The following is a 26,268-nucleotide window of genomic DNA, read 5'->3' as shown; positions in this document are numbered from 1 at the left end:
AATGTGTTTCCTAGAAAAGTTATCTGAATTGTCTTGCCCATGGTTACCCTTAATTGTTTTATGGGGAGGAAGTGTACACCGTATCACAGAAATAGAAAAATGAAAATGAAGATTTATAGGCATCTTTTGCTCCTTTGTTTCTGGTCTAAAGAACAACTATTCTTTTGGTGGGTGGTTGTTTAAAGGGATAACTTGAGTATGTATATTTTTGTCTTTCTGAGCTATTTAATCTCAATATGCTAAGACTGTTGAAATTTAGAATCCTTATAGAACCTGAAATACTAAAACCAGAGTGGATGAGTATTGACTCAATAGCTATCATTTGGCATTGTTAGCGAACACTTAAATCACGTAATTCAAGGTTATCCCCAAAGAATAAGTTATGCTTTTGTTCTACAATGAAGCTACTATCTTTCAATGTCAAAACATAAGACATATTTCCTAGGAAAACTTGGCAAAATAACTTCTCATTCTATTCTATGCAAAGAAGACTATGAAATTGTTTTTCAATGTGCTCCTAAATCCCATTTAATCAATAATTTATGGTACATTACCTTTTAATCTCAAAACATATAACTAGTTTATGTCTCATTCACCTGAAATATATTAACATCTGTTATCAGTTAAGAAGTGAGATTTGAAATTTGTAAAATGGTTGACTGTCAGATAAACAAGTTGGTGAATGAGGCAACATTATAGGAATTTCAGAGAAAAGACCTGCTCTCGGTCTAATTTTCTTTCAGATCCTAACTGATCCTTTCCCATCTTGCACCATCTCACATCTTCCTTCACAAAAGCTGCTATTCAGATTGAGGGGGACTCTCCATCCAGGGGACGCACAAGGGGTGAAGAGCTGAAGGAGGACAGGGTTGATGATAAGCAATCAGAAATCCTGCATAATTAAATGATGCTTTGCTGGCTTCAGCTGAGAGCACTTAAAATGGTTCTGATGGGCATTAGAGGTCCTTGATGAGCTCTCAGTCAGCTGTGACATTATCCTTAAAGGAAGTCTTCTGTGATGTCTGGAGAAATACCATTTCAGAGATCAAACTGAGTTGCAGCTATGATCACTTTTGTTAGCAGTCAGTTTGAACGTCCTCTTTAGATGGCAAATTGGGATTCCTGGACGCGGGATTGCCTCTTTCTCATATGGCCTCAGGCATTTTTCACTTTTCTAGGCTGATTTCCTGAGTTTAAGGGATCAGAAGTCAACTATAAGAATCTTTGGATTCAGTAATCATTTATTGGATGCTTGCAATGAACCAATCATTGTCCTAAGTCTTAGAGGGTCTAAAACAAATAAACACACAACTGGCGCATATTTCATACTAGATTGGTAATAAGCAAGCACGAATAAAATCAACAATAACAAATTATGTAAAAAGTTGGAAATGAAATTTGCTCTCTACCCTTGTAAACGAGTTGTTTACCCATGGCCTACTGGCTGGTGTTAATTTTTAATGGAGGAAAAATATGCTGACCAAAAGTGGCAGGCATGTAACTTTTTGTCTGTCTGTCCATTTGTCTGGTTACCTATGCTTTGAAAAATATCTTTTTCTATTTTATTATAAACATGCATACCCCTCTTAGAAAATCTCATATATAACTATAATGTATTTGAGTATCTTTATTAATAAATGTTACATCTTAATGAATAATCATTGTAATGAAATCTAGCAAAAATAGCAGTGTTTAAAGTATAAAGCTCCTTGATACACATACATTGGACCCTTGAACAATGGCAGGGGTGGTTCGGGGCACGAATGCTCCATGCAGTTCAAACTCTACCTATAACTTACATAGTCAGCCCTCCGTATCGGCCGTTTCTCCATCAGCACCTGGGTTCCTCGGTATTCCCAGTTCTGCACCTGTAGGTTCAACTAACCATGGGCCATGTAGTACTGTAGTATTTACTACTGAAAAAAAAAAACCCACATTAAGCTGACTTGCACAGTTCAAACCCATGTTGTTCAAAGGCCAACTGTTTATTTATATGTTTGTTTAAGAAAATTGGGCTATAACTATACCTACAGCCCTAAACTTTGCTGTTTTTAAAACATCTTTACAGGGTAATATGTGCAGGTTCAGCTCATTCTTTTGTAATGGCTGCATCATATTTCATTTTATGGTTACATTATATTGTATTCATTTAATATCCTTTTGATAGACATTTAGACTTACTCTAATTTTTAATAACATTAACGTAATTATATATATGCAAGGATTTCTGTGAAATATGAAGGGTTGGTTGCTGGATGCAACTGTATTTTAGATTTAGAGATATTACTTAACTGCCCAGCAAAATTTTTATGCCCCTTTGTACTTCCCCCAGTTACACGTGAAAATACCCATTTCCCTATGAGAATGTGACTTTTTGAAGGCAGAGCTTTAGCTGCATTTTTCACCACTATTTCTGATCATGTCACTTGTCAACTTAATTCCCGGCCGCGGCTTCTCATTGGCCTGCACAGCCTGCTTCCCGTTCAGCTCTCCATCTCATCCCTGCCGTTCCCTTCCTGCCCCGCTCCCCACCTGCTGTACTTCAGCCACGCTGATTTTTCTTTTAGTTTCTCAAACACACTTGCTCCACCTTACTTAATGCTTCTGTTCATATTGTGGAATTTACTTGAAAAGTACTTTCCCCTCCTGTTTGCCCTGCTGTTTCCTACTCCTCTTTTAGAGTTTAGATTGAACGTTAATCTTTCAAAGGCAATTTCTCCTGTCCTAATGAGATTACTTCTAATATTATTAACTCCTGTAGGAGCCACAGTGTCTCCTTTAGAGGAGTTTTCACTACTTAAATATACATTTTGGTGTGTGTGTGTGTGTGTGTTTAAAACATCTCTCTCCTCTGCTAGCATGTAAGCCTTATGAGAGCAGGAACCTTTCTTGTCCTGAACACCAGGAAACCCCAGTCTTCAGCAAAGTGCCTCATACCCAGTAGAAGCTCCGTGAATGTTTGTTGAATCAATGATTGTGTCCTTGGTGCCCAGCAAAACACCTAGGACACAGTAAGCACTCAGTAAATCATTATTGAGTAGAATAATTTATATTTTTTCACATATCTTCTCAGGACTATATGTTATATTTAAGGAAATAATACCAATCTAATTAAAAGAAAACTATTACAATTTGATTTTCACTTCTGTAATAACAGTGAGATCTGTTTTCATGTTTGTTGTTTCATGATGATGATTATTATATTTAATTTCTTCAGTGAATTCCTTATTCTTGTTGTTGGCTCATCTTTCTGTTAGGATAAAGAACAGTGTCTAATCTCATACAGATTGAAATGTGAAGGCCAGTTCACCTCGTAGCATAGGCTGCTGTGTTTCTTCTACCCCTGACCACCCCCTCCATAGGAACGCAAGCAGGGAAAGTACTCCCCCATCCATACCACTGTTGCAGAAGTTACAATCTTGCCTTCAACAGTGTTAGATGGCTTTCCCAGAACCAGTTTCTTTGATTTCACTCTGTCTTCTCCACAGGACTCAGAAACAAGGCCTTCCTGTATCTTTGTCATAACAATTTTTAATATCTGAAATGATGCTAGTTATTGATCTGTTTGCTTATTATTTGTGTATTCATGCCTCACCAGCCCCAATAAAAGACAAGGACTCTGTATTTCTGGTTATCGATGTCTTCAGTGGCAACAACAATAGTACTTGGAACACAGTAGGTGCTTAGTAATTATCCACTGAGTAATTGAATGGCTGGCCTGTATAAAAACATTCCAAGCTATAGGCATCATGATGCTAAAAAAAAATCATCTGTCTCTTCCAATAGGGAGAGTTTATCCAAATCTGTGCTCTTCGGTCATCACTTCCTTTGGGATGAGCTTTCCCCCTGGATGGTTCTCAGTTTTTCAGGCAACCAGAGCCCCTTCAGGTACCAGCTACAGGGGAGCACAGGTCTGTTGTGATCCTGGGAGGCGTCACAGCAGAGTGGGGATGGCTGAGCCCCCAGGGGGTGGCTAACTGCCAGGGCTCTGGATCAGCCAGAGTTCAACATAGCTCCAGCCTCCTGCCAGCTGTTTCACCTTGGGCAATTTATTTAACCCCTGGTGCCTGCTTTTCCTCAATGGCCTAACTGACTTTCCTCAACTGAACTAACAGGAGTGCCTGCCTCGTGTAGTTAGTGTGAGGATTAATAGAGGTAATATATGTAAAGCACTTAGAGCAGTGCCTGACACATAGTAAGTGCTTGATGGATGTTGTATTATTATATTAGTCTGGGCTTCTAGACAGAGTTATGTATTTGTCTCCCTCTCTTGAGGTTAACAAAGAATCTGCATGTATAAAGGTGGTGGCTGAGGTAGGTAGGGCTTGTTTGCAAATTTCTGCCCAGGAATTATGTTTTCCTAAAGTTCTTTTATGTAAAATGCCAGACGGTTTTAATTTTGGATTTTTTTTTTTTTTACAAATGCTTGTGATGGGAATAGGTATTATCTTATTTCATAGAAAAGTCTGAGGCATAGAAAGGTTAAATGATTTGCTCAAGGACTTAATAAATGAATGGTGACTGGGAGATAGAAATTATATGACTTCTAGTCCACTGCCTCAGACCAGGCTCATTCTATTTAGATGTTATGTTCAGACTTAATATTATAGATCCAAACGACCTGGACTCATCTCACATTTCCTGTGTCGTAGCAGAATGCAGATGGTGAATATAAAAGGAAGGTTACAAGTCAAATGTTGTATGTATCATGGGCAGAAAGACTGTAAAGTTGAAACATGATCCCGTCTATTATTCCACTTTTATTTGAGGCCAATTCTTTCTCTTTACTCATATGAAAATACTATTTGTTTGCTTTGTGGAGAAGGTATATCCTAGTATAAAATTATTTCTGTCAATTGCAAAATAAAGTTATCGACTATATAAAATAAAAAAGATCACCTTGGCAACTTCAAAAATAATAAAGTATGCTATTATAAGAGGTAAATTTTTATACTAACAGCAATTTATAATAAAGCATTAAATTTGTATTTATAACATGAAAAAATAAATTGGGCCACATTTGTACCCACTACTTTATAGCCACATACTATGTTAGAGGAGAAAGCTGTAATACATACTGGAAATACACAAATTGATAACTATTTCCTGGAGCAGTTTCAGTGACTGAGACCCAGGTAAGCTTCTTTTGTTAAAACTACATACTGGTATTTCATGAATTGAAACCTGGAGCAGAGGCTTAGAGAAAATGGCACTGTGGGTTTTATCCAGTGCTATGGAGTGGAATTAATCAGCGTGGGGGTGGGGAAAGGAGCAGACTGGAGCATCTGGCTATGGAACCGACACAGGGCAGCTGGAAACAGATGTGAGAAGTGGCAAGGTGGTACAGCAGGAAGGGCAATGATTCAAACATCACAAACAGCAGTGAGGTCCAGCAGATGAACAAAGCAAATAATGGCGTGACATTGTTGACCCAGAGGAAGAGAAGAGTCTGGATGCCAGCACCCCTCCTGAGAGGTCCACAGAGGCAGCTCAGAGTTGCCAGGTGATAGTTGTGCAAGCAGGGACCAGAGCGAAGGAGCATTTCAGCTGAAGCCAGGGTCCCCGCAGTGGGAGTTGGAGAGCCCAGCCAACAGCCATAAGGGCAGGTGGATACATTTGAGACACACTCTTAGGGTCTTACTCTGGAAGAGGTGGAAAATACTGAAAGAGAAAAACATCAAACAAAAAAATCAGGTTCTACTGTAACTTACCCTAGGCTGGTAAGGCTGTGGACCATTTCAGCTCACATAATGATTTTTTGAGGTAAAACTCACACTGCTTCTGTTAATAAAAAGAATACCACAGTGTTCTGTGACTTACTGAACGCCTCTTCTATGTCAAGCCTTCTTATATCATACAACTCTTTCAAAAAACCCTGCTAGGAAACGTTATGCTTATCGTAGAGTTGAGGAAACTGAGTTCCGAAAGTGCTGTATTAATCCCCCCAGGTCATCCAGTGGAAGCATGAAGATTCCTGCAGGTCTTGTGAGCTTTCCACATGGCTCTGAAGACCTCAGGTCTTAGGAGTTTAAAATCTAGATGTGGTCATTAAAGCAGTACAACTATTTGAAAAGGCATCATTTTCTGGAATACATACAGACTGTTTATCTTCCTCGTCTTAAACTTTCTTTCCACTACGTGTGTAAGCACTTCTTTGCTCGTACCTTTCTTTTTTCCAGGGACGGCAAATTCCTCCTAGTACATAGGAGGGTGCTGCCAGTTAAGGAATTTTGTATAGCATGTAAAATAAGACCAGACTTACACTAACTTAAATACAAAATAGACTTGTTTGTTTAGGTAACGGAACAGTCGCTGCGTAGGTCTGGAGCTGCAGGAACAGATTGATTCAGAGAATTTAGACACATCACCAAGAGCCCCGGCTCCTCCTTTCTGCACATCTCTCAGCTGTCTTCCTTTCTGTTCCTGAAGCTCCATATCTACCCAGTGGCTATCACAATCATGCATAAAAAACCAAAATATGTAAAGATGTAAATTTTCATATTATAATAGACATTTACATTTCCAATACATTTCCAATCAAAATCTAAACAGTTTATTGACTTAATAAGATGATATTGAAATTTTTGTGGCAGAGCAAAGTATCAAAAAGAGAGCAGGTAATTACCTATTGGATACCTGGATTTACTAAGAGGCTAATGAAAGTCAGTTACTTATTGGTACAGAGAACAATTGACCAATGGAAAAGAGAACCCAGAAACAGAGTTACACATCTATGGAACTTTGGGGTATTATAAATGGGGCATTTCAGGTCATTCAGGAGAAATGTGAAACTGTCCAATAAATGGAGCTGGGAAAAAAGTTATACATATGGAGAAAGAAGAATTTGGATCTCTCTCTTATGTAATATGCAAGAAACTTCAGAAGGATTAAGGGCTTAAGTGTCAGAAAAGGTTAAAACTCTTAATAGGTGTTCTGTAAGATTCTAATACAAAACATGTGTAACTGTAGCTGGCATTCAAATAAAGTAAATAAATTGTAAAATATTTTTATAGTCTTTATTTAAGTTTTTGATTAAGTGGAATTTATATTTATACTCAACAACATTTTGGGAAAAATAACCGTTAGAAATTATGTTCTATTCATTCGTGATTGAGATATTTCTAAACATTCATCAGTTATTCCCAGAGGCAAAATCAAGTATAAATACCATTTTAAATTATACTATCTCAACAATTAAAAAATTATTAGCTTTTGCAGTTTCCTATCCTGGACATCATTATTTTGGGGGGTAGGGAGGTAATTAGATTTATTTATTTATTTACCTGATGGAGATACTGGGGATTGAACCCAGGACCTCATGCATGCGAGGCATGCACTCTATCACTGAGCTATACCCTCCCTACTATGTTTTTCTTTCAGTAGCTTACCTATGTTCTCAAATATTGGTTGTCACTGACTTAATCTTTTTATTTTATTATATTTTAATTTTAGTGAAATTACATTTTAATAATTTGCAGTGACCTATATTTTAAAACTTACAAAATATGTAGGCATAGCAGTTTTTATCTTGGCAGCTACAAATGATCCCAACTGCTGCCAACTTTTACAAATACAAGTCCTAGGTGGGTAGCAATGACCTTTCGGAGCCCCTTCTTGTGCTAATCTCCAGGAATCCACATTATGTATGTATATTTTAATGTTGGAGCTGCAAGATCTCAAAAAGCTTTAGAGAAAGCATCTTCAGAACCAAATAAAAGTGGACTTTATTTTAATTGTCTTCGTTTTGAGAACCATATCCAGAACAGGATATCTTAGGACCTGAACGTTTGTATAACATAACCCCTATTTCTCTCATGCTCTATTATTTATGTACTATATTCAGCCATCACTGGTTAATTAACTCTCTTTGTCCTTGGTATCCAGGTGAGTGTTACTTACCAGTCACATTTTGCTGGTAGGCACCTTGAGAAAATGCGTGTGTGAACCAAAAGCCCACACACGTTCTGCATACAGATGCTGCTGAATGCCATGAAAGGGAAAACAGGATGTAAGGCAGAGCTTCCCTGATGAGATAAGAGATGTTAGGAAATGTTTTAACCAGTGTTTTGAACCCAGTTTGTTGAATTTAATTGAATGAACCTGGGTTAGAAAAGCAACTATTCTAAGGTCTACAGAGGATACAAAGATAAATACGGTGCAGTTCTATCTCTTAGAGTTTAAAAATCAAGAGGCAGGTGGGTTTGTAACTAACTGTAATGCAGTCAGAATGTTACAACAGAGGGAAGGAAAAAGGAGATTGATACCAGTTTTGGTTTCACTTTTGAGGTGCGTTTTGAATTTTGTTTTTTTTTTAAACAAACTTTTTGTTTTGAAATAATGACAGACTCATCAGAAGTTGCAAAAGTAGCATGAATAGATCCCAGATACTCATCACCCAGCTTCCCCTAATGGTACCATCTTATATAACGAATATACTAATGAAAAGTAGGGATCTGGCATCAATAGAGCACATAAGTAGACTGCAGACTTCACTGAGTGGTCTTCTAATACACAGAAACGGAGGAGGGAACGAGAAAGGCATTCCAGTTGAGGAAGTAGTACTTGGCTGAAGACAGGTCATGAGAGAATTTGGATTATTCAGGAAATCTGCTAAGAAGGATTTTAATAATAGGTGAACCTCTACTTTATGGATGAGCAAATGAGGCCCAGAGACAACTTGCTTATTTCATTTTCTTTCCTTGGTTCGTGACTGAGTTTGGGCATATTTAAAGACCATACACCTGAGTCTTGGTCTTCAGGATCCTAGCCCAGGTATATTCCTCCCCACACTGAGTTTTCTTTGATTGAATAAATGTGATTATTCTTTTGGAGCCTCTGTCAGATCCCACTTTAGGCACATTTATTTTTTCCTCTGAGTCCCTAGAGCATAGTGCAATGTCTGGCACACAGGAGATGCTCAGTAAATATTTATTGAATAAATGAACCAGTGAATTTCTTTTTTTAGCCCCTAGAAATTGGAGGAGAGGCAGATCAACAGAGGCTAACGAGAGGATAAATCACACCCACAATTAGCCCACTGCAATGGAAACTCATTACTAAAAGTCCGTTTGCTGTTGGGCAGAATGACAGCTGCAAGAAGAAAGTTGGGCAGCAAAACACATTTTATTTGAATTATGATGAATTAAAATGTACACAGGTAATTACCCCTGTTTCGGCTACGCTGTGCAGTAAATCTGTAAATAAAAAGTGTGAGGATCCAATGTGCAAAACAGTATATTCTCCTATTCTGCATTTTGAACATATACATCAGATGTCCCTTCATAGGGATCGTTACAGTTTTTAATTTAATTCCAGGCTTAAAAACAGAATCATCACAAAAATGCTGCTTTCCTTACTGAACAGTGTATAGGATAGCTGGTTGCAAATTAAGCTGCACACAGCTCTTGTTAACTTAATTAGCAACATAATGGCTGAACCTCAGTCTGATAAAATGCATGTTGCCTTGGATGGAAATTGCAGTGAAATCATAGTCACTTCGAGAGAAGTACAATCCTGCAGATATTTATTTTCCCTTTTGGGCTAGAGGAATACCTGATTGCCTGGGAAGATCTCCGACTTCCGACTGAAGCCCAGACAGCACAACCAAGAGTCAGCACCTTACAGGGCTCTGAAACATGCCTTTTCCAAAGGCTGCATGCAGGAGGGCCCCCAAAGGGCTAATGGATATACTTGTGCTTTCATTAATAACACAGAAAGCAAACTAATTAATTAGAGGACACAGTGAATGAACTCCATTTATCAACAAATGGCCCAAGTGATAAACAAATTATTTCAGAGCTTACTGAAAGCAGGAATCAAGAAGGCAATTGCCAAGGATTCAACCTGGTGTGTTTGTGAATAGCTCCAGCTTAGCAGCAAGGCTTCTTGCTGGAGATGGACATGGAAATTTTGTTTGATAGACGGTCTGTGTAGGTTGAGTCACCAATAGATCTTCAGTTGTTGTACAGTTCTCTCTCTTTATCTCTCTTCTTTAGAATCTGTTGATGTCCCTCTGGTTCAGATGTCACCTGGTGGAAGTAGTCCTCCTGTTCCTGATTCTTGGGAAACAGAGGCTCAGGTCTGCTTTGCTGGTGTAAAATGGGCACAGGCTTTTTCCCGACGTTACTTTAACATCCCCAGATGCAGATTTCCTGTCTTCAGGCTGCTGTGCACTTTGAGTGAAAGTAGTTCACTTTGAGTGAACTATGAGAGAGAGACAGAAAGAGACAGAGACAGAGACAGACAGAGAGGAGAGAGACCTGGAAGCAATGAAGACTACTGTGATTGATTATATACTGAGAATATCTAGTTGATGGGCTTAGAGATTTATGTAACATGTGATTGTTAATTTCTGTGACTATTTCATATATATAGTTTTTCCCATCATCCAGTTACTTTTTGGCATGCCTCCTAGGTCTCTGGCATACAGAAGGAAAACTATAGTACATAAGATTGAGTTTTCCTGACAGCTCACTTATTCCTGTTTTCTTTCTTATTTTCTTTATCTGAGCCTCCTTTCCCCTATAACCCATCATGGCACGGCATTTTGCCAAGGCCTTAGAAGCCCACGTTGATTCTTCTCTCACACAGACACCAAAATATACTGGCTACAGTATATTTTGTGACACTAAACACTTTGGAGAAGACTTGAAAATGGAGGAGAACTCTCTTTTAAGTGCCTCACCCAGCCTAATTCCAAGATTTGTGTGAGAACATTCATCTCTCTGTGAAAGTCTTCTGCTTGTCTCGGGAGTTACGGTAGCTGTTATCAAACTTAAGAAAAATGTTCTTAATAATCTGGGGAGTTGTTTTATGGTGTTTACTTATGAGGGTAAACATACTGATTTTGGTATGTATGACTGAGGCGGGAAGCCCCATAAAAAGACAGGCAGGACCCCCAAGCAAGGCCACTACTCTCCTGCCAGCACCATCCAGTTCCCTAGCCGAGAGGCTCTATCTCACTTTTTGCCTCTGAAACAGCTTACTTACCCCTAAAATTCTATTGGTTCCCTGAGCTCACTTCTGATTGGTTATTTCTTTCACTCCTGATTATTACTCTCACTTCTGATTGGTCACTTCCCTAACTTCCGATTGGTCGATTTGTAGTACTTCATTTGCATGGAGCTCACTCCTGATTGGTTATTTCTCACTCCTGATTGGTCTATTGCTACAAAGCTTGTTCCTAGTTGGTCAACTTCTGTTATACTTCATTTGCATATGATGTTGCAAAGTGTAAAACTGGCAGCCTATAAAGGCCTGTGTAAACCTACAGACGGGGTCCAGAGCTTGGAGTGTTAACTCCTCTCTGGGCCTGCTGGTAATAAACCTGAGTTTTCCAACTCTCCGAGTGCTGCTTGGTCTCTCTCCCGGATCCAGGTTGCTTTCACAACTGAGCTGTAACACTGAGCTATAACACATTTTTCTGCAACATGACAACTGGAAAAAATGAGATGAGCAGAGATGAGTTGGTCCCTGTGTAAGGATGACACATATCTCTTATAGCCTCCATTTCCCATTTCATGGCATTTTATGTCCATCTTGATATAACAGTTGGTACTTTTCAGGTCATCTTCATCTGATGTGGCAACTCGATTAGAATGTGAATTTCTTGGTGTTAGGGACTATGTCCTTTTCACGGTATTAATTCAGCACCTCCCCAGTGCCTGGCATTCTAGAACCTGGTGATAGTTCTGTTAAACAAATTAAAAGTTCCCCTGTGTATCCTGAAAATGGCATTTGATAACATACCTTCTTCAAGTCAATTTTACTAATTGAATCAGAGTGAAGCATATTCTGGGAAGGGCAGCAGCTGATGTGCTCTTACTAACTAGGCCTTCTTTGGCCATGGTGTGGGGCCAAATGGAAATGGAAATGACCCACTTCATAGCAGCATCCAGTTTAGATTGTGCCTTATTTTAAGGAATAATTCTGACTTGGACCCAGCATGCCTCATGGTAACACTTGAATTCTTTATGTTGATATTAGGGCAGTGACAATGTATAGTGAAGTTCACAATGGTTTAAGGGTCAGTGGATTGTGGTCCTGTAATTCTGTCATCCTTTAGTTTTGTGATTTTGAGAAAGGTCTTAGTCCTTTAATTTCCAATGTCTTCATAAGTCTGGAAAGAATGTCTTTGTATCTTCTTAAAGCATACTTTCTCATTCATTGCTTATTCATTGCTTGGATCTTCATTTTAATTATAACCTTATCTGGCATGCGGTTTTGTGGTGTGAACAGTAGGGAAAAGTGAAGAAGATTATCAGCACAAAATCCAGTATATATGCCCTCTCGGGTTTTCCAGATGAGTACCAGGTTATTTCTAAGGAGAGCAATGTCCAGATGTCACAGCACAGCTCTGCAGAAGGTATACTTAACACTTGGGTTAAGTTTTGGGCTGGACTGTCAGCTTCTGGAAGGCTTCATGGTGGTTATTTTTCTCATTACATCCCACCTCAACAATCAGAATGATCCTCTGGACGAGGATGCCCTTGCAAGACTGCCAGTCGGGGTGCTGGAGGGAGGCAGCAAAGCTGGAAAGGGAAGAAGAGATTTGTTCCTGTTTATTTCCTGTTTTTTAAAATGTATTTTTACGGAGGTATAATTAATGTGTAACACTGTATGAATTTCAGGTATACAACAAATTGATTTGATACATTTATGTATTGCAATATGATTACCTCTGTAGGGTTAGCTAACACCCTATCATGTCACATAATTATCATTTCTTTTTGTGTGATGGGAACAATTAAGATCTAGTCTCTTAGCAGTTTTGAAGATTATGTTACAGTATTGTGTCTGTAACCACCATGCTGAGCATTAGAACTCTAGGCCCTATTTATCTCCTAGCTGCAAACTTACCACCTTAAACATCTCCCCAGTTCCTGCAGTCTTACTGCTTCACCCCAACAGCAGCAGTTCTTTGGAGAAGCAGCAATTAACTCCATTTTGGAATTCACGTAAGACTCACAAAAGCAACCTCAGAGACATGGGCACCAGCCTGCCACCATCCCCTCTGGAAAGATCTAGTTTTTATCTCCTTGGAGCCCCTCTCCAGGACCCCCTCTCAGTGTGGGTGTGCAGCTGCTTCGTGCAGAGCTACCTCCGTCCTATCTCAGTGGGGTTTTTTTTTTTGCCTTTTCAGGTAATACTTCTTAATACTGACGGAATTCTGTGTATTAAACCCTCTCTGTTAAAAGAGCTATTATGATTTCTGTCTCTTAACTGGATTGTGACTGACACGGACCCTTTAGTCATTTATCCCAGCGTATCCATTCCTGGGTCCCTTCTTGAAGCCAGTCCTAGAAAATACTCTGTCCTCTTTTCCTGACCTCAGAAGAAAGAGACCAAAGCAATTGCTTTAATGGGTTTTGGTAAATACCTCATGAATACATGTAATGAGTCTCAGTCCTTCAATAAAAGGTCACACTTCTTTTACTATCAAGGCTCTGAAGCCGCTCACATCTCTAAGGGGAAACACTCAACGCTGACAGCATTTCCTCACATTTTGTGTTTAGTCATCTTTTGCACAACCTCATTAAATCATAGGACGTGGAAGGAAAATTGAGAAATCATTTAGTTAATTTGCTTGCTTCAGGCAAGACCAAATCTTGATACTCGTGTAATTTAGTTTTTCCATCAGAGCTAGACACTAGACATTCATAAAATGAGTAGATGAGAGAGTTTCACAATCTAGGCGTTACAGATTATCATGATTTGATAAGAAATTTCTTATCTGGGTGGGTGATTTTTACCCCTTCCAATTATATTTCTTTCTAAATTGTTTTACATTAATACTATTCCCTTGAGTCAACACACATATTCTTTTGTTTTTATCAAATATTCAAATATTTTAAATGATATGAGAGGAGATACTATATGATTAATCTTAAAATCTCTAATTATGTAAAATAGGCTATTTAATTGTGCTTGGCATTTTATAATGTACATGAGTATTTGTATTCATAAATTTTATCGTTATTTGTATTCAAGTCAATATAAGGACACCACAACTTAGACATACAAAGCATAGAGCATGAATTTTCCTATAATGGATTACATCTTGCTCTCAAGCACACATTCATGTGGTTGTCAGGAACCACTTAATCTTTTTAATTAAAATATCTTCATCTCTTCTGCTTTAATAATCTTTTGTGAATCATAACTCAGAAGGTAACCCACTTCTCGAGGAATCTCCTTTGCCCCTCCTCCTTCCCAAGACGCTGCCTGGATGCAGGGAGAATCTAATAAAATCTCCCGGCACAGGGAGGGGTGGCTGTGTATCTGGTCTTCACACTATCCTCTGGTCGAGATGCTGTTCCTTCAGGTTTCTAGCCATCAGCTTTGTCATTGTTATCCACTGTTGTGTGACCTGGTTGTTTGTTTAATGCCTTTCCTGTCTTGTGTTGGCTGAAGTGAACTGGTTTGAACTTTGGTATGTAATTTAGCAAATGATACAAGTTATAATCCTCAGCCTTAAAGAGGATATGGTTTCGTGATGAGACCTCTTTCTGTGTATCTTTGATACCAATCTGTGACACAAGATTATCTGCTTCCTATCTTAAGCCTTAATCCTATAGTTACTCTATGAATTGTATACCCAGACCGTAGGCCTAATTTGGGAATTCCTGGTATTGGATTTCTAGCTATGCCATAAGGCCTGGAGTTTTTTTTGTTTGTTTGTTTTGGGGTTTTTTTGTTTGTTTGTTTTTGGTTTTTTTAGTATAAAGACTCTCCATAGGACATGGAAGCCTTGCGTGCAAGTCTTTACCCAGAACAGGTTGGGCTGCACTCTACCTCAGGTGTCCTGTGTGCGCTGCTGTCATCATCACCTCTTACTGTGAAGTTCCCAAAGATGATGAACTTTGATCTGACTCAGATCTCTTGCCATCCATAGTCTCTCAGAAATTCCATACTCTCCTTGGTCCTGGAAATTCATTATCAGTGGAATTCAATTTATTTTGCTCACATACTCCCTAAAAGAACTTTGAAAATCTATTCACTACTCACACATTTTTTTGTTTAGTTTCATCATAAATTTAAATACTTGCAAAGGATAGACATTTACTATGTTGCAAATATTGACGTTTAAAAATAGAACTGCTGCATCACTTTTGGAAGTGAATCCAGTGCAATCAAATTCATAGTGACTTGATACCATCATCCATATTAAAAACATTGAACAAACTCTTCTTTCAAAGGTCGCAAATTCTATCTTGGACCTTTACCTCTGTAGTTTATATTTGTATTTGACTTTCCCTTTAGAATTTGTTCTTATATCTTTTAATGCTTTTAATGCTAGATGGCAAAAATGGTACTAACCCTTTACCCATCCTTTGTCATGTAACTTCCAGCTGCTCCAGATGAATGAACAAATATATGCTTATTTCTGTATGATACTGAGGGTTTGCATTGCTTTTTATGCAACATTAGTGTAGGAAAATCTGTTTGATTCACTCTACCATACTTTTCTATAAAATAAAATTAATTTTTTTGTTTCTGTGACCATAAGCTCCAAATGATAAAAAGTGTTTCTTCATGTTTATCAATTCCATTGTTATTGGCACCTAGTTAATCTAAAAAAAAAAACAAGTATGTTACAAAATTTAGGTAAAATTTTATTTAAAATCTATTCCATAATAAAAAGGAGGCTTTTTCCAATTATTTTAAGAATTTATGGATGACTGTTATATATTATTGAATGAAACAATTCTAATAATTCTATTCATTTAAAAAAATACAAGAATTAATGAGTGTTGGGGAGAATGTGGAGAAAAGGGAACCCTTGTGCACTGTTGGTGGGAATGTAAATTGGTGCAGCCACAGTGGAAAACTGTATGGAGATTCTTCAAAAAATTAAGAATAGAACTACCATATGATCCAGCAATCCCACTTCTGGGTATTTATCTGAAGAAAATGCAAAAACTAATTTAAAAAGGTATCTATACCTCCATGTTCATTATGGCAGAATTTACAGTAGCCCAGACATAGAAGCAATCTAAGTGTCCATCGATGGGTAAACGGGTAAAGAAAATAATAATCAGCCATAAAAAAGAATGAAATCTTGCCATTTGTGACAACATGGATGGACCTTGAAGGCATTATGCTAAGTGAAGTAAGTTAGACAGAAAAACAAATACCATATGATCTCACTTATATGTGGAATCTATGTACATATTTACACACACAGTCACAGAGAACCGATAGGTGGTTGCCAAGGGCAGGGGTAGGGAATGTGGAGGGTGGGAAAAATGGGTGAAGGGGATCAAAAAGTACAAACTTTCAGTTATAAAATAAATTGAATTAATAACAAGGATGTAATGTACAGCTTGGTGACTATAGTTAATAATACTGTATTGTATATTTGAAAGTTGCTAAGAGAGTAAATCCTAAAATTTGTTGTTAAAAAAAAATTTGTAACTGTACATTGATGGATGTTAACTAGATTTATAGTGGTGATCACTTTGCAGTGTATACAAATATCAGATCATTATGTCGCACCCCTGAAAATAATATAATGTCGGGTGTCAATTATACTTCAATTTTAAAAATAGAAAAAAATAAGTATGATGATAGTACTGCCTCATGGAACCATTAGGAAGGACTTAGCACAGTCCCAAACAGCAGGAGCTCAATTAATGCTATTTAATTACTACCATGAAAATTATTATCATCTGCTCTTTATTTCATAGAGATGATATTTTCTATATTGCAGAGATGAGCATTGTTTTGGTGCCAATTAAATGCTTTAAACAATGAAAATAAATTTAAAAAATGAAAGTGTTTGCAAATGTAAGTGTTCAGAAATCTTGTCCACATACAAGACTTCACATTCTATGGAAATAACAGTGGTTTTATTACAGCAGTGCCGTTCAATAGTTTTAGGTCTGCCCTGGTTATGCGTCAAATTTCACAAAGTGATCTTTAATCAGGAGTGTTTTTAGTAATCTAACAGTTGACAACTCTATAGATTCCACCTGAATTTTTGAACATAAAGACTGGACAACCATCTGATTTACAAATGAATCTTTTTAACCCTGTTATTAGAGGTATTTACTTTCTCAGCAGGAATTGCCAGTCATTCAAATTGTCTCTTTGTTTTGTGTCCCATAAGTTTTTACAACTGGTGCAGTGTACCAGAGAGTATGTTCGTGTTTTGTAAACTGGAAGAAGGATTATTGTAAAAAGATAAGGAGTGAGTTCTTGGTGAGTTCTCATGCAAGTACAGTTTTGAAAGGGGTACATTTGGAAGTCAAGCATCTGAATATGAATTTTACTTAAACCTTTAAAAACTATTACCCTTGGAAAATATATGTGTACTCTCAGAGGCAAGCATACCCTGGAGTTTAGATTACTGCTTTGGTGTAAACAGAACCACAGAAGTAACTCTTGTTTCCAGGCTCACCCCTGACCCAGAACCTTAACCAGCCATCCCTCTTCTTTCATTTTCATATTGTGTTGTGTGTATTGCTTCAAATTTAGAATTCCTCTGAAAACCTTCTGGTTCTCCTAATCTAGACCTGGAGAAGAAGTACATCTGTCTTCACCCAAACTTCTCTGGATGTTTTTATTCCATCCCAACTGGAATTTAAAGTCTTGGTGGTAATCATGACTCTTCCATGTCAAATCTATTTGTCTCTTAACTCCATTTCAACTAACCCCCAATCACAGTTCCAGAGGAATCTCCTGTTTCTCATGGGTTTGATCTTTCTCTCAAATAACATAAACAACTTCCTGCACTCCCGCTCCTGTTTCAGTGTTGATTCTTTGGGCAACCCTCCAAGCTTTGTTCTTAATATGGAAATCGAGAGTTCTCTCTTAAGATTGGATGTAAAAAGCCGTTAGGGATTTCTGAAAGCCTGGTGATGGCTACACTAACTTCACTGCTTCGGCTGAATCCATTTTCCTTTTTGGAGGATAGCACATTTCATGGATCTATTTTATGTGAAATAATTGAAAGAGGAAAACAAAACCTCACGTGAAGCTAAAGAGCAAGATAGACACTATACAAGAAGGGGAAGACTTACGTGATATTCCAAAACATTCTCCTCACTACTGTCGCCTTTAACTATGCTAACGTGTTTACATTGTGTCTTGCCCTGTGGTATTCTGAAGTATACATTTGGTATTCAGCAACACGTTCTGGTTAATCATGCACTCATAACCATGCCTCGTGTCGCTGGGACCCCGCGGTGAGTCAGCCCCAGCAATTTTCAGCACACCGTCAATACTGACTAGAGTGTTGCAGGAGGCGGGGAGGAGGGTGCAGAAGATGCCACTTCAGTGGCTTTTCATCACCCACAAAATAAAGCTTAAATTCCTTTGTGTAGTATCTACGGCCTCTCTTAATATGTTGCATCTAGCTCTTGTGTAAAAACTACATCTGGCCCAAATAATATATTCAACCTCTCTCACTATTCTCTCTAAATCTTCTGCTCTAGCTAAGCTAATCTGCTCATAAACTCTGAAATGGGGTTCACGTCCATCTCAGTATCAAGAATGTTCGCTTCCATCCTTTCTATATTTCTTTCAAAGCCCGCATATTAAATTCCACGTCTTAAAATCTTTGCCCATCACACAACCAATATCCTTTATCCCTTCTAATCTCCAGTTTTTTTCATTGCCTCTACGATATCTTATCAACTGAACACATTCTACTTGGCATTATTATTCATGTGTTTACTATTTTGTCCATTCTCCCAACTAAAGAGCAAGTTACTTAAGAGGCCTGGAACTATGTTTCACGCTTCTTTGAATCCGTATTATTAAGCACTACTTGTCTCTTCAATCCATAAGTGTGTATGTAGTAGGTTGTCTTAGTGGTTGTCAGCAAATGCCCAAAGCCCTTTTCACAATTTTTACCTCTCTGTCAACATGCAGTATTACCTTGAATTTCTCAGAAACAGCCAAGGTAATCATAGGGGACCTCATTAACATTGAAGCCCTCTGTGTCTACACATTCGCCTATAGCTACCCCATTCTTGCCTCTCTACTGCTAGCCATCAAAGAAACCAATGCTTGGGCTTTACCCAAGACCAATTAAATTAGAATCCTTAATTAAATCAAGACCAATTAAGACAAAATGAGGAGAGGGCTTAGAAATGGAAATTTTACAGAAGCTTTCCATGGTTGATAATCAGTGTTTTCAACTTTAAGAATAGATTCCAGCTTCTCCTATCTTCAAGACTTTCTCTTTCTAGTAACTTCATTCTGTTTCTGTATTGATTCTTTTCTTCAACTTAGTAGAATGCTGATATTTTTTTCCTCAAGCCAAAACAAACTAAGCTAAAACCAATACCCTTGATTCTTCTTCCATCTCTCCTATTTTAGTTTTAGCATTCTCTTTCCACATATAGATTACTTTTGGAAAATATATTCAGATAAGTGATATTGCAGTCCAGTTCCAAATCAGGAGATAGAAGCCACACAGGAGGCTAAGCAGGGTAAGTTTAATATAAAGAAGTACTGACTATGATCAAAGTAAGATGTAGAATAAAATAAAACTCTGTATGGTTCCCTGGGACTAAGGGAGAGTCCCCAAGAAAGGACAAGTTGGAAGGGGTTTCAGACTTAATTGGAGAAGGTGTCATTTAGCCCATTAAGTAGCGGAGAAGTTTGCAGATGTAGCCAGGCTAGAGTTGGTCTGGAGTTTCTGGGATAGCAGGAATCCACTATGATTAGCAGAACAATGACCCCTCAAAGATGTGCATATTCTAATCCCCAAACCTGTGAATATGTTACCATCCGTGGTGAAAGGAACTTCGAAGATGTGATTGAATTAAGAACCCTGAGATGGAGAGATTATCCTGGATTATCTGGGTGGGCTCAGTGTAGTCACTTGGGTCCTTAGGAGTGAAGAACCTTTCTCACCTGTAACCAGAGAGAGACATGGCTACAGAAGAATGGTCAGAGAGATGCTATATGACTGACTTTGAATGTGGAGGAGACCATGAGCCAAGGAACATGAACAGCTGCTAGAAGCTGAAAAAAAAAAAAAAATCAAAGAAACAGATTCTTATCCAAAGCCTCCAGAAGGAATCCACCTTGTTGACACCTTGACAGCCTGCAGAGCTTTAAGATGAAAATTTTATGTTTTAAGTCACTAAGTTTGTGGTTATGTATTACCGTTGCAGTAGAACACTAGCACACTCATTCTGCAGAGTGCAGGCGGGGAGCAGGTCACAGCGATTGGTGGCGTAGATAATGAGCAGCAAGCAATGGGAGCTCCGGAGCCAGCGATGGCAGGAGGCCCTCAGAGCGCATAGGAATGTCCCTTCCCATTAAGAAGAGTGGGCCGCAGAAAGCTTATCACTAGGTGGCGGCTACAAGGCCTCAGAGGGACCACGTTCTGAGCCCGTGGCGGGGGCGGGCTTCACTGGCTGTCCCCACACCCACATAGCCACCTTTGGATCCTGAAAAAACTTGTAGGAGAGCCCTTTCCTTTTTCAATGTCCCTCCAGTGCCTTTTCCTGAGAAAGTTCAGCATCATTCTCACTTTAAAGGAGGTATATTTAAAGAAATGCTGTTGTTTATTACAAAGTATATATTGAAAGGTGTGAAGCTGAGCGGCAGCAAATTGGTAACTGACATATATCTTCAAATCATGGCTAACCTTTTATTATAGCCCCTGGCAGCTTGATATCTTCAACTCTCCACTGAAATTACCCTTGTCGAGGAAATCAGCTATAAACTGCGTTTCGTCCCTATGTGTGTAATAACTGACAATGCTGATCAGCATATTCTCTGCACAACTCTGTCCCTGTCATGCTGCTTCCACTTCCTTGAACCTCTCCTTCAGTTATATCCCCCGAAATGAGTTGTGCTCGTATATGTTCTCAATTTTTCTCAAGTGTTTCACCTGTCAACACTTCAGTCTGGTTTCTGCATCCAGTACCTCACCAATATCTCACTGTTCTTGCAGATACAACCAAAGATGTCTATGTTATCAAATCCTATGGATATTTTTCCAAAATATTTATATTTTTATATTTTAGTCTGTTTTCCACATTTTATTTCCTGGCTTTCCACAGACCTTTTTGGCTACTCTTTCACAGATATTTTTTGTTGACACCTTCTTCCCTAGCAGAAAAGTTGGCAGTCTTTGGGGGTTCATTTCGGGGTCAGCTTCTCTCCTCATGATCTATTTCTGCCTTAAGTGATTCATCTGTGCATCTGTCTTCAAAAACCATGTGCTAATGACTGCCAGGTTAACTCCCAGGATTGCAGGCATCCAGGTATAGGCGTCAGGTCTAAAGAAAAAGGACAGATGGAGAAACATGAAAGATGAGTCAGCCTGATTTCATTTGTCATTACTTCAAACCAAACCTAAATTTTGGAGAAACTAGCTAAATTTTAGTATAGAGCTTTAAAAAATCCTACAGTAATGAATATTCATTTAGATAAAAAGTTTTCCTCTCCCTCATTACATCATAAATTATTTGAAAAATACTTTAATTCATCCTCTAAATGTGCCCAATGATTTTTTTTTTCAATCGGAGCGTCAACATCTTAAAAGGTTTATGAATACTCGTGGGTAAATCACACGCTTTAGTGTCTGAGGGGCCCTCGTGAGCCATTTTTTCTGGGTAAATATTCTACTTCAGTCCTCTCTCCCGGCAAGGCTCACAGCTATCTCCTAGTATAGTTGCATGTTGATATTACTGTTAAAGCCTTTGAAAATACTGAGGTTTTACTTCTGCTATAATTCATACAATTTTCCTGTTTGCCATCACCAAATAATGCACTTGTTTGGTACATCAGTACAACTGATATCCTGCTGGCAAAGATTTTTTTTTAGAACATCTATATTTCAGGAAGACTTAACTATTACTCAGCTTTTTGAGGCATCAGGTTTGAGCAAATTTTGACTGAATATTCAGTGTTTTAATTATCTTGCTACAAAACTGGGATTATATTTTTATATTCATGAAAATGATAGGAAGCCCTAGCAAGACTTCAATCAAAATAACAGTCATTTCCCATCACTGTGATGTTTTAATTAGCATTGCAACAATTAAGTTCTACTTTTCTATTTTATGAAATTGCTTCTTTGTAGCTAAGTGAGGTTGCCTCAGTGTGAGAGATGGTGTGACAATCATTCTAACTGCACAACTATTCTTTCTTTGTAGTAATTCTTGTATTGTACACCGATATTTGTTAAGTCCATATAGTTGGGCAGGTTTTCCTCTCATTCTTGACATTATCTCACATCATTTCTTGATTCTTTCATAAATAACGATGCAAGTTTATTAGCTTCTCTTTTATGCCTCATTTCTTACTACTTCGCACAGTTTTTCATAGAAATAGTATTTGATCTGAGAATATCTTTATCAGTTGGAAACATTTTTTCCGGTATTTAACCTACTAGTGCTTGCAATTGGATCAGCTGTTCACAGATTCCGTCATATGTCCTAGAATCAGTACACAAACATCACTTTTGTCTGTGCATTGGAAGTCTTGATTGGAATTAATAATACACTGGTTATATCAATATCATACCTACAGATTTCTTACTTAAGCCTCAAATCCTGTTGATTACTTTTTCTGCTATTATTTTAAAAATTATGGCTACAAAGTTACATTCCCCCAGTAGGCCTACGAGCTATCAACGGTAGTGTAATTCACTGAGTGCCTTCTGTGTACAGGCCCTTAAAATTCATAATCTCATTTAATCCTGCTAAATGTATATATGTTAAACACGATGAAACTGAGACTCAGAAAGGCTAGATAACCTGCCAAAAGGCACAAACATTTGTAAGTGGAAAGCAGGTTCAAAATCATGATTGAGTCCTAAAGCCACAATTTTTCATTTCCACCGTTTACTTCCTTTGCACTCTGCATCTTCCTTTTGCCACTTACAGATAACATTGGTTGACTGCACCAACTTCAGGGTGACAAGTTTTGATACATTAACTTATTTGACTCTTGGTGTACATTCTAGATTTCATTTTCCCAATTTTCTGTAATGTTGCTCCCTCTTATCTCAGAGATTTTATGTCATCTTTTAATGAAATGTCTGATTTTTTTTAATATAGGGGCTAACTGTAAGGAACAAAAAGTTATCCCAAATATAAAGTATATTTTGATTCACATAAATTTGTTTACATTAAAATCTCTCTCATGTACATTTTTTTCTCCAAAATTAATTTTATTTTAGAGTGCACATTTCTTTCAGATTTAGGCAGTATGAAGGAATACATCCAAAATGTCTTCTCAACTGAATGGAAACTGGTGAAATGGAAGATACATCTCTGTTACAATCCCTCATTCTCTTTTGGTATCTAAACACCCAGAATATGATGTTGCCTGTATTCTGAGAACTTTTCACTTTATTACTCTGCCTGGCCTGCCAATTTTTGCAGTAACCCATGCCTCAAATCTCTCACAATCTCTTTGCAATGAAGGCAAATGTAAATGTGGCGAAATGTTTCAACCGGAGAACTGTGTGAAGGGTATTGCCATAGGTGGATTCTATAATGGCTCCCGAGATTCCCACCCCCTACTGTGCGTGTTCTGGATACTTCCCTGTCCTTGAGTGTGAGTGGGACCTGTGACTGTGAGGATGTCACTCCATGATTAGATTATGCTACTTGGCCAAGGTGAAAAGATTTTGCATATGCAGTTAAGACCCCAAGTCAGTTACCTGTAAGTTAATCAAAGGAGGATTGTCCTGGTTAGGTGTGATCTAAACAGACGAGCCCTTTAAAAGAAGATGTAAATGTTTGGGACATCTTTCCCCTGGCTTTGATGCAGTAAGTTGTCGTGTATGACAGGGTCTGAGAAAGCATTTGACAAGGAATGGTGAGTGACCTCTTGGAGCTGAGAGTGGCCTTCAGCTGACAGCCATCAAGAAAACCGGAGCTCAGTTCTTTAGCTGAAAGAAACTGAATTCTGCCAACAACCTTGTGAGGGCAGAAGATGATAAGCTCCAGGGGGAACATGACCTCAGAAGAGGTCATGACTCAGCCAAGCTATTCCTGGACTCCTGATTCATATAAATATTGAGATAATACATATGTGTTGTTTTAAGCTGTTAAATTTGTAGTGATTCGTTTACCCTGCTTAGAAAAGTAATACAGATAAACATGGTCTTTGTATTATCCTTGTACCATTTCTGTACATTTGAAACTATGTCAATATAAAGAGATAGTAAAATCACCTTGCTGGTCTGTGTACCATTTCTTTTCCTTGCTTTTAGGCTAAACTAATCTGCATAATTGATACCTCAACCTTTCCATTCCAGTAGCTCACATAGGACAATAATAACCATGACCATTAAATATCTTTGAAATCTTATCCTGTGTTTTACTGTTAATGTAAATATTGTACTAAAGTATAATGGACCTGTTTACTTTAATATGATAATTAAAGTGTATACTTTCGTTTCTAGCCACGATGAAGAAATCAGGGTTGAATTTTCCTTTCTTTCAGAAAACTGAACAAAGTAAGAAATAACGGCATTCAAATATTGGAGTGCAAGAAGTGAACAGTCATAGTTCCCATCAGAAGGGGGAAAAGTGAGGTGAGTCATACAATCATTCTAGCTTTCTGTCTTGATGCATTTACTGAATCACATTTCAAGCTGAGAGACCTTAAGCAAAACCTAGAGGTCTTGACAAATTATGAAGACGGAGACAGGGGTATGAATTCTTTCATTCAGCACAGTACATTTGAGAGCCATCTATGTTGTCACAAGTATAATAAGTTTGTTCCTTTTACTGCTGAGTAGTGTACCATTGTATGGATGTACCACAGTTTGTTTACCCCTTCACAGGTTTAAGAAAATTTTGATAATTTTCAGCTTTTGCTAATTATGAATAAAGCCTCCATAAACATTCTAATACAGGATTTTGGTTAATATAAATTTTCATTGTTCATGTATAAGTAACTTGGATTAAGATTGGTGGGTCACATGGTAAGTACATATTTAACTTTACAAGAAAATGCCAGGATGTTTCCTACAAAGTGCTTCATTCATTTAGCATTCTTCCCAGCAATGTGTGAGAGTTCCAGTTACTCCGTATCTTCCCCAGTACTCGTTGTTTTGTTTTGTTTTGTTGCTTTTACAATTCTTTGGCTATTGTAGTTGGTATAGAATGGCATTTCTTTTGAGTTTATATTGTATTTTCCTATTGACTAATATTGTTGATTATCTCTTCATCTGCTTATTTTTCATTTATACATCTTCTTTGGCAAAATGACTGTTAAAATCTTTTGCCGATTTTCTAAATAGATTGCTCTCTTAGTGTTGAGTTTTGAGAGTATTTATGTAATCTGAATATGAGTACTTTATAAGATATGTAATTTGCAAATATTTTTCCCAAAGGCTCTATAGTAGTATCTCTTTTATTAGCCTGATATTGGTGATTAGCTTCTTTTTTTTTTTCCCTTGGCTAGTCTGCCTAGAAGTTTATCAATTTGAAATTTTCAAAGAAATAGCTTTTGGTTTTATTAATTTTTTTCTATTGTCATTATGCTCTTAGTTGCATTGATTTTTGTTTATGTTTATTATTTCTTTCCTTCTTGTTTGGGATTTAATTTATTCTTTTTGTTGTTTCTAAGATGTCTTATTAAATCACTGATTTACGATCTGCTTTCTTTTCTAAATTATGTATTTATTGCTATGTTTCCTTCTAAGCACTTCTCTAGCTCTCTCCCACAAGTGCTATGTTGCATTTTTATTTTCACTTAGTTAAAAATATTTTTTAAATTTCCCTTTAATACTTCCCTTTTGAACCAGGGATTATTTAGAAATGTGTTTTCTAATTTTCAAGTATTTGGGGGATTTTTAGATATATTTTTATTTGTTTCTCATTTATTTCACGTATGGTCTGAGCATACTGTATCTGATTTCTATTCTTTTAAATTGGGTGAATTTTGTATTATGGCACAGAGTATGGTCTGTCTTAGTGAATGTTTTGAATGCTTTTTATTACTGACATATGTCTTTATGTTTAAAGTGAGTTTATTGTAGACAGCATATCATACACTTCAGTCACTGTATCCCATCTGACATTCTATATCTTTCAAATGGTGTGTTTAGACTGTTTATGTTTAATTTGTTTAATGATGTGGTTGGGTTAAAAATCTGCCATCCTGTACTTGTTTTTCTAATTGTTCCTTCTACTTTCTGTTACTGTTTTCCCTCTCTTTTTGTAACTTCTTAAAGGATAATAGAATTTTTTTCTGATTTCCTTTTATCTACAATGTTGAGTTATTATTTATACCTCTTGTAAAATTTTTAGTTGTCCTTTGGGTTGTAATATACATCTT

General features: G+C 37.6%; 1 long non-coding RNA gene and 1 other non-coding gene across 3 annotated transcripts in view; one reads left to right on the top strand and one right to left on the bottom strand.

The window, feature by feature from the left end:
* Nucleotides 1-26,268, top strand: part of LOC141573285 (uncharacterized) — a 411,281-nt gene that overhangs the window by 206,365 nt on the left and 178,648 nt on the right. For both annotated transcript variants that reach the window (XR_012503341.1, XR_012503340.1), the window contains exon 7: nt 24,427-24,517. This is a non-coding gene — a long non-coding RNA (uncharacterized LOC141573285). The remainder of the gene's footprint in view (nt 1-24,426; nt 24,518-26,268) is intronic.
* On the bottom strand, nt 7,288-7,360 carry TRNAA-CGC (transfer RNA alanine (anticodon CGC)). Its single transcript has one exon. It is a non-coding gene; the product is annotated as a tRNA-Ala (tRNA).

Source organism: Camelus bactrianus, chromosome 30 (assembly GCF_048773025.1).
Source record: "Camelus bactrianus isolate YW-2024 breed Bactrian camel chromosome 30, ASM4877302v1, whole genome shotgun sequence".
Lineage (NCBI taxonomy): Eukaryota > Metazoa > Chordata > Mammalia > Artiodactyla > Camelidae > Camelus > Camelus bactrianus.
The sequence above is the reverse complement of the archived record's forward strand: the minus strand, read 5'-3'. Positions and strand labels throughout refer to the sequence as shown.